This window comes from Vicugna pacos, chromosome X, assembly GCF_048564905.1.
Source record: "Vicugna pacos chromosome X, VicPac4, whole genome shotgun sequence".
In the NCBI taxonomy this organism is placed as follows: Eukaryota; Metazoa; Chordata; class Mammalia; order Artiodactyla; family Camelidae; genus Vicugna; species Vicugna pacos.
Genome location: NC_133023.1, coordinates 109,378,213 through 109,387,226, shown reverse-complemented (window position 1 = coordinate 109,387,226; position 9,014 = coordinate 109,378,213). Strand labels below are relative to the sequence as shown.

The following is a 9,014-nucleotide window of genomic DNA, read 5'->3' as shown; positions in this document are numbered from 1 at the left end:
GGAGGTCTCTTAATGCTTTACATCTGTACTGACAGTCTTTGGGTCAATGGGAAGTTCCCTTTGCTTTACAATCCTCTCCCATATAGTCAGCACTATCGGGGATCTCTGTGCTGTGCACTCTGCGAATACCAGAGTACATCATAAAAGTTTCTCTCAGCATTCTGCTCTTGCTTTAGCATACTACTGCTTTGTTATCAGTGAAGGCCCATGGCATTGAGTTGGTGGGCGGGTAGGGCATGATTGCAAGTTTACTCTGTGGTTTGTTGCTCTTTGCCAGGCGTTCTGGTCTTTCATGTCTGCCTATATTTTGTCGTTAAATTTTCAAAAAGCTCTTACTGAATTCTCCTTATCAGTCCATGTCTGATTCTGTCTGCTGCCTCCTGCCTGCTGAGGATAAAAGGAGCTATGTTTTTTTTTCTCCACTTGGAAGTACTTGTCACTTTCAGAAGATTATTTCAATTAGTTTTATTTGTGTTCTCAGCTCTCTGATGAATTTAAAAGTTATCATTTCACACCTTACTTGGATTGTTCACATTGTTAAGGTAGAAATCATGGCTTTTTGCAATTTTCTATGTTGTAAGTATAAATCCAATATATTTTAATAAAGGATTTATTAAATTTAAATGTATTTAAATTTACAAATGTATTTAATTTATTATTTATTGCTTCTCTAACTTGTGAAATCTGTGGCATCTCTAAAAGCTACATATGGTGTAAACCCAAGGATTACACTAGGTAGACCTACTCTCAAGTTCAGCCCTGTGTATTATAACTTATTTCCTAGATTGTGAATAAATAAAATGCAAGGTGCTAAGTGAATTATTCATAATCTTAACATAGCTCCAAAATTATGGCTGAATGCAATAAAAGTTTGTGTTATATTTCCAGCCTTTTAAATTGATGTCAGAGCTTTGCTATTGCAATGGATTTTGAATGAGATTCAGCTCATAATTACTCTGAAGAATTAAGTCACAAATGCCAGCTGTGTCCTCTAAGGTAGACTTTTGTGATATGAGTGGAAGCACTTTTCTCATTAGAAGAACCATCAGGATGTCAGAGCTTGAATTAAACTTACTTAAAAAGAGAAAAAAAATAAGGAAGATTGTAATCTTTCTGCCTCAAAGGCTCCGTAAAGCTAATTAGAAGGATGCCTATGAAACAAATCTTTTATTCTTTTCTTTTTAACATTTGTAAATGAGTAATACCTATCTTTTTAGTTCCATTAGATTGTTTGCAAAAATTTAGGAAATCACTAGCCCAGAGACCTTATTGTCCATTGAAGAAGCAGTGCTAATTCCAGCCTGTCTGTTTATCCAAATCTTACCTGTCTCTCAAAATTCAGTTGACCCTAGTCCATATGGATTTCATCACTAGTGCACTGTTCAGACATGTATCACTAACTCTTTCATATGGCATATTTTCACACTCCAAAAATATTTCTCCCTCGAAGATGGAGCCCTTACGATTTTTTTGATTTGGCCCAGCCACTCATCTTTGTACACATGCACACACACACACACACACACACACACACACACACATAACTCAAATGATTACTTATTTTACATGCCAGAGTCACATATTTAAGATACAAGAATGTATGAGAGTCCATGAAGTTATGATGCATTCACTATAGTTATGATAATATGAAATTCTTTAAGTTTATCATTCACATCATTCACATTAACTAAACATATCCTTAATAGTAAAAAATCAAGCTTATGTTAGAAATTTCATCTGCTTTCTTTACAGATTTCGCTAAGCTACAGCTGTTATAGTTTAAATACTGTCATATAGATTATCAGTGTAAGTATTTAAAATTGGATTGTCTTTTATTAACTTGATCACTGAAATGGGCTTTTGTGTTGCATATTTTAGATTTTAAACAAATAGATGTAGACACATAAAAAAATGAGATGTGGTTATAGTTTTCTTTTTAATCATTTTCAGAATTACTATTTATTTCTCAATTCCTTTATACATTTTTCTTTCTTATCTTGGCATTATGATCTTGTATGACTTGTGTATTGCTTAGTTGCTATAGAAATAGACTTGTATACTCAAACTCTTGTGTTTATTTTTGTATTTGGTTTGATAGAAAAGGGCTGAAAGCAGTTCTTCTGCATATGTTAGGACAAATGTTAGGTTTGTACATCATTTTAACACAGCTACCCCCAGACATTGGTTTACTTCCATAAATGAAAAGCACTCATGATAGTTGCTGCTAATAATGGGATTCTGGTTGCTTAAGCAGAGAAGAATGGGTAGGTAGTTGCTTAACAATTCAGACTGTGAAAATCAAGAGACCTTTTGCTTCCCTGAAGAGCAACAAGTTTTTTTAAGAAACTGGTTTGGAGGAAAAGGAAAGGTGAATTGTATTAAACTGGCCAATATGGTAGTAGTTATTTGGATTGATTCTGGTGCTCAGTCAGTAGTGGCTTGTTTTCCAAAAGGCCAGCTGTTGGATGGGATTTATCAGGCTATAGATAGGCTGTCTCATGATTCATTTGGCTCCTGGTACCCATGAGGCTTCTCCAGGGATGCTTTAGCTCAATGCAGGCAAAGTGAGTTCACTATTTCTTGAGAGTCTCTAGGATTTCTGTAGGTTAGATGTTAGGGTGGGAATTAGCTTTATCTTTTGTAAAGAGAGAATTTTACAAGGCTGACCACCTCTGTCACAAAGATACTTAGAATTCGAAAAGACACCAACATTAGCTAACTTATTTTTTTTATGATAGGAGAATAACAGAATTTCTGAGAGAAGCCTTTTAAAACCCTCTTTTGATATAAAGTAGATCAGTTAAGCTAACTCTGTTTCAGATTCTTTTAGTCCCCCACTGGACTTCCTTTCATTTAGTCCTATAAAGAGGTATAGAAAAATCTAGTGATTTTCTAGAGTTAAACACATGGAAGGATTACATTTAAGCTCTATTCTTAGATACGGTTTTCATCCTTTTTTTCAGCCTATAATCCGATGACTGGTAATGTGGCTGAATTTTAAAAGTTACGAATGTTGGAAACTGACTTTGAGTGTACTTATTTTCTCTCACAGAATCCAATTGGTCCTAAAATTAAGTAACTTCCCCTAATGCTTTCTAGAGCTAAAACTTTAACTTAAAAGTTCTTAAAGAAGCTGGAAGCAGTGATTTTATTTACTTTTTATTTTTTAATTAATTTTTTTACTGAAGTATAGTCAGTTTACAATGTTGTGTCAATTTTTGGTGTACAGCATAATAGTTCAGTCATACATATATATACATATATTCATTTTCATATTCTTTTTCATTATAAGTTACTACAAGATATTGAATATAGTTCCCTGTGCTATACAGTATAAACTTGTTGTTTATCTGTTTTATATGTAGTAGTGTGTATCTGCAAATCTCCAACTCCCAATTTATCCCTTCCCATCCCCTCCCCACCGGTTACCAAAAATTATGGAACGCTTTGTGAATTTGCATGTCATCCTTGTGCTGAGACCATGCTAATCTTTTCTGTATCTTTCTAATTTTAGTATATGTGCTGCCAAAGCGAGCACAGTGATTTCAGATATAGTTTCTAGCCTACTTAAAAAGGCTGCCTAAAAAAGGGAACCATCTGAAATGATTGTGTAGAACTCTGTTGAATGATAAGCAATTGCCTGTGGCTGCTGAAAATGACCAGGACAGGCCGGCAAATGTATTATCTATGTGAAAGATATTTACCAGGGGAATGAAAAGAAATACTGTATTTTATGAAAATAATAGTGGGCTTGGGCTTCCACAGAATTGAGAAAACATAGACCAATTCTTAATTCTTGTAGCTGATTTGGTTGGTTTTGACCCTGAAAAGCCTGAACCAATTCTGTGCAGGTAGTGTTGAGCTTCTTACCTTAAGAGCTGCATTGTTCCCACTAGAGTTCAGCATTCTACATGGAGATTTCTACAACTGCCTTTAGGCCATGAAGCAGGTACAATCGTGCAGGGGGAAGGGAGAGCTAAGGAAAGGTTCAGAAGGTGAGAAGAGGTAACACAAAGGCCAGGGAGGGTGGAACTTCCTTGAGGAAAAAGTACCCAGTGGATCTGAGTGAGTGTGCTAAATATCTGGGTGGGCAGATAAATAGATATTAGAAAAAGAACTATTTGCTAGAGCAACTTTTCTCTTTGAATCTTGGAAATGTCATCTTACATTTAAACTGGAATGTAATGACAACGTTGTATCATTTTTCTTTGGGGGCAGTGGGGAGGAAGAGGCCAGCTAAAGGACTCTGTGCAGAACTATTCTCATTTCTCATTTAAGATAATAAAAACAAGAGAAAAGCAAAGTTTGATTCTAAAAGTTCAAATAAAATTTATAAGAGGCAAAATAAATAAAAGAGTATTTCTTTTTCAGTGCCTTAAAAATATCACTAAGTACCCTTCAGCAAAGGCTCTTTAGGCAAATTAAGATAATTAAGGGAGCTTCCTAACCAAATACAAAGCAGATGCCTTATCTTGTAGCCAAGAGAAACCCATAAAAGATCTGACTTACAGGCTGAGGGCTTCAGGAGGCAGTCCCACAGAGATCCTCAGGCAGAGAGCTTTTATTTCTTAAACCAGAAATTGTCAACATTTTTCTGTAAAAATCCAGACAGTAAATATTTTAGATTTTGTAGAACATACGTTCTCCATCCTAACTATTCACCTCTCCCATTGTAGCATGAAAGCAGCCATAGACATCACCAAATATGCAACCAAATAAGTGTGGCTGTGATCCAATAAAACTTTATTTACAAAAATAGGCTTTGGTGAGATTTGGCCCCGCCTATAGCTGGGTGAGTTTTGCCTTAAATCAAAGGCCTGGGGATAATTTGCTGTGAAGAGGTAAGGATACATTCAGCATATAACCCCGTTATGCCTTTTTACATGAGCAAACGAACCTTTCCTTAGCTCTCCCTTCCCCCTGCACCCTTGTACTTGCTTCATGGCCTAAAGGCAGTTGTAGAAATCTCCATGTAGAATGCTGAACTCTAGTGGGAACAATGCAGCTCCTTAAAAAAAAAAAAAGTGCCACTTTTGAGTTTTCCCTGAGGGTGCCAAATTATATGAAAGATAAAGGACATGCTAATTGTCTTTGCTGGAAAACCAAACTCATTTCTTTGTAACTGACTCAAGTTGGCATTCCACTCAACATCAGTTGAGCTTCAGGGGCCCTCATGAGCTTCTACAAAAAAATTGGATTCAGAGATGCTTCTGAATGCTGTTATTGGAACCCGACCTATCCGCCCTTCACTTGCAGCTGACCTTGAAATGTGATGTCATGAGAAGAACATGAGCCAAGATCTCAGTTTTAAAACATAGTAGCTGTGTGGCTTGGCTATTTTGCCTTTAACCTGTCTATATCCAGTTTCCTCATTTGTAGAATGGGAAAATTATCATACCCATTTCACAGGATTATTATGAAGATTAAATAAGATGAAATATATGAAACATATAGAGCTCAGTACATATATTTAGATATTTATTATATATGTAGTCTAATAAAATACATAGAAAAATCTAGTGATTTTTCTAGACTTAAACACATGGAAGGATTGCCTTGTAGGGATAGTCCTAGTGATGATTTTCTCACCTTTTTTCAGTCTATAGTTAGATTAGTGGTAACCGAAAGGCCTGATAGATTTATATATATTTCTATCTCAGAGGTCTGTTTTATTCGATTCTTGCTTATCTTTGTAACCATGGCAATGGCTCACCTACCATTGGCAGTCTGAAGTGTGATACAAAAGTGTAGAGAATTGACGACGTCTTCTTTCTTCTTTACTGGTATGATGATTACCATGGGTCTGTAATATGTAAGCACAGGCACAAGATGTTGATAAAGTCAAGCTCTACTTAGTCAGCTTTTCCTTGTGCTACTGCCATAAGTGACACTCCAGACCCCAGCCACAGCTGCCTTGGAGAAATCTGTGACTGTCCCAAAGGAGGTTGAACATGAGTATCCTGCTGGACCATCACAGACAAACTTCAAGAAAGGCATACACATGCTCAAAGTATTAATAAATGACCATCTGGATTTGTTGACCATTTGAGTCCCTGTCAACTCTTAGTAGCTCAGTCCTGTTAAATATGCTGAGTTGATTAACACTGCTTTTGCTCAAGAACACTCCCCTTTTTTTTTTTTTATGTGATACTCTCCTGCCTAGGTAACAAGGTAATTTTCAAAGATGACATTACAGTTGCATGCTGCTTGCACATAGAATGTGTGTTTCTTCAAATGTCAGAATAAGATTAAGTAGTGATGTTTATCATGCTGCAAGAAATTTTGTCAAGTGAAACTAGGCAAGTCAGATTTTTAAAAAGTTAGAAGCTACACAGTTAATTCAGGTTATCAAAGTATGTGCAACAATGATGGAAGTAATACATTGCTGTATTAAAACATCCATTCACAATTTTTTCCTATTCAAGTGGATTTTACATCAACTTTTTCTTTTGTGTCAACTTTTAATGTATCTTTGTGCTGTGGCAATATCACAGCTCATGAAGTTTATCTGAGGCACAAGTACTGCTGATTGAAACTTTTAGTGTAATGATTTTTTCCACATAATGTTAATTATTTCTATAATATAATTATGCATTTTGACTTAGGAATTTTAATGAATATTTGAAGGAGAGATGTGACTGGGAAGTTCATTAGCCATGTGGTGTTCAAGGCCTGTTCAGAGGAGGCAGAGACTGAACATAACAGTTAAAAGAACACCAGTCTCAGAGAAAGGACATGTGGGCTCTGTCACCTGGGGTCTGTTTTCCCAGGCTTCCTTCGCTAAATCTTTCTAGACTTCCATTTTCTATCTGACAAATAGGGAAAATAATACTTGCCCTTTATTCCTCATAGACTTGGATTTTCAGAGGCAGTTACAATTTCAAATATTCTAACTCCTTGACAGGACATTTGTCTTAATTTCTGGCTCACAAAGCCCAGTTACATTAAGTGTATGTTGCATAACTAAGGTCGCAGGGAACTAGAAGCTACAATTCAGCCTGGCTTTTATGTGTCTCATTTTATGTACAGTTGTTGTTCTCTTTGTCTTTATGGCTTTTAGACTCAAGATAAAAGCTCCAAAGCAAGAGAGTTGAAAAAGCAGCCATTCACATCTCCGAGTAACCTTATTTTGTCATTCCTTTTGCAGGTTTTCTGAGAAATATGACAATTTTTAACTCTCACAGAGACTGAAAGTGTGGTTGAGGGAATCACAGACATCAGTTTCAAGTTGAAAAGACCAATCCCTTGCTTTCATGTAAAACAATAGAACTCCTGACACAGTTCATTCCCAACTATCCATTCTGCATCCTTTGTGGAGGAAGTAGAATCAGTAGAAGAAAATGGAGTAGGGAATTATTGGAAGAGATGGCCAAAGGATAGAGAAAGTGGCCAGCTGGTCAGTATTAGGGTTCACACAGGTGTATTAGCGAAAAATAGAAAAGCTGTGTCTCCCATGGGGATACAGACTCTGGAAGCAGGAACCAAAAAGGAACTGGGGTTCACATGAAGTATTCAGGGGGACAAAGTAAAAGCCTGTTCGGAGAGACAATGATGCAGCTACTACCTACTGATTTAATTAAGAAAAACCCCTTTGAAATATAACGCAACAGGCTTTAATCTCTAGGAATGCATTTCTGAAACACAGCCTGACATCAAGGCAATGCTTATTCCAACAAAACTGCCTGGGTTTCAGTGGCTACAAAACTTTATAGGCTTCAATAGCTGTAGTATAACAATGGTTATGTTAAAATGAGGTAAAGCAGGATGATTAAAAAAAAGGAAATGAGTAGAGTCAAGTGGAGGCTGAAAGAAATATATTAAAGGTCATTGAGGATTACACTTAGAAAATTAGGACTAATTATAAATGCAGGGAAACTATATTGGTGAACAGAGGTAAGTAGTAGCTTCTCATCTGAACAAAGGTGTCCTTCTGACTAGGAAAAGTTCTTCGTGCTGGTAACATTATCAAATGATACTTTGATATACCCCAGAATATCCCAGCAATGAAGATATGGTAGTTCATCAATGACTTGATTATATTTTTCTTTTATTTCTTATCAGCTGAATGATCATTTGTTTATTCAGCAAACATACTACATTTATTTTCGTACATTTGATATAATATAAAAGTAGAGACGAATAAGACACAGTCACTTGCCCTTGAACTTTTCCGCCACATACACATATAAAGTTACAATTCACTTAGAAGATATTTTATTTTTGAAAATAGACCCCCAAAAAAGATGACTAAGTTAAAAATAATGAGGAGGCTGTCTTTGACACTTTTGTCAGATAGTTATCTCAGAAACTGCATTTTAAAAACTCATATTACTTTTTCTATCTTTGTGGAAGATAGAGACAATACTTCATATGATTTTCCATTAAAAACCTGAAGTTTACTCTGGGTGTGCTTTGTTGCGTGAATCTCTTGGGTACAAAATATTTTGCTTTTTGAAATAATGGTTGTTTACCTTGCTGTAAGCTAAAAGATATGCTTGAATGATTTTTCATTGATTGTGTGTTTCTATACACCTTCAATTTGTAATGAGAAATGAATCATAATGCTTATGTCATACCAAAATTGACAGCATTGGCAATCTGATTAATATACAGTAGATTATTTCCATTGGCAAAGCAAATAGAACAATAGAATCGGAAAGCTAGAAGGAAATTCACAATGTTATCAAGTCACTCTAACTAAAGTCCACACCTATTCAAAACAATGGATGAATCTCTAACCATTTTAAGACTATTCAATACAAAATGTCCTACAATTCCTTTTGTTATCTTTGCCTGACATTTGTTGCTGACTTCATCAATTATGTAACTAAGTAATACATACAGGCTCAAATGTTTTTCTCTCATATTGCAACGGTACATGTGTTTAAGTAAATAAAGTAGCGTGCTAACAGGCAGCATTTCTTCATTGTTGAAGATGAGTTTAGAATTTTCAACTGTAAAGAGATTCAACCCTCCTCCTCAACAACCTAGGGTGATTATTCTTTTCACTTAAT

At 35.7% G+C, this 9,014-nt stretch overlaps 1 non-coding gene and 1 pseudogene across 1 annotated transcript; one reads left to right on the top strand and one right to left on the bottom strand.

Moving 5' to 3' along the window:
- Nucleotides 1-3,431: 3,431 nt before the first annotated feature.
- On the bottom strand, nt 3,432-3,538 carry LOC116279263 (U6 spliceosomal RNA). Its single transcript, XR_004188632.1, has one exon. It is a non-coding gene; the product is annotated as a U6 spliceosomal RNA (small nuclear RNA).
- Nucleotides 3,539-6,468: 2,930 nt separating this feature from the next.
- Nucleotides 6,469-6,592, top strand: LOC140692076 (U4 spliceosomal RNA; annotated as a pseudogene).
- Nucleotides 6,593-9,014: the final 2,422 nt, after the last annotated feature.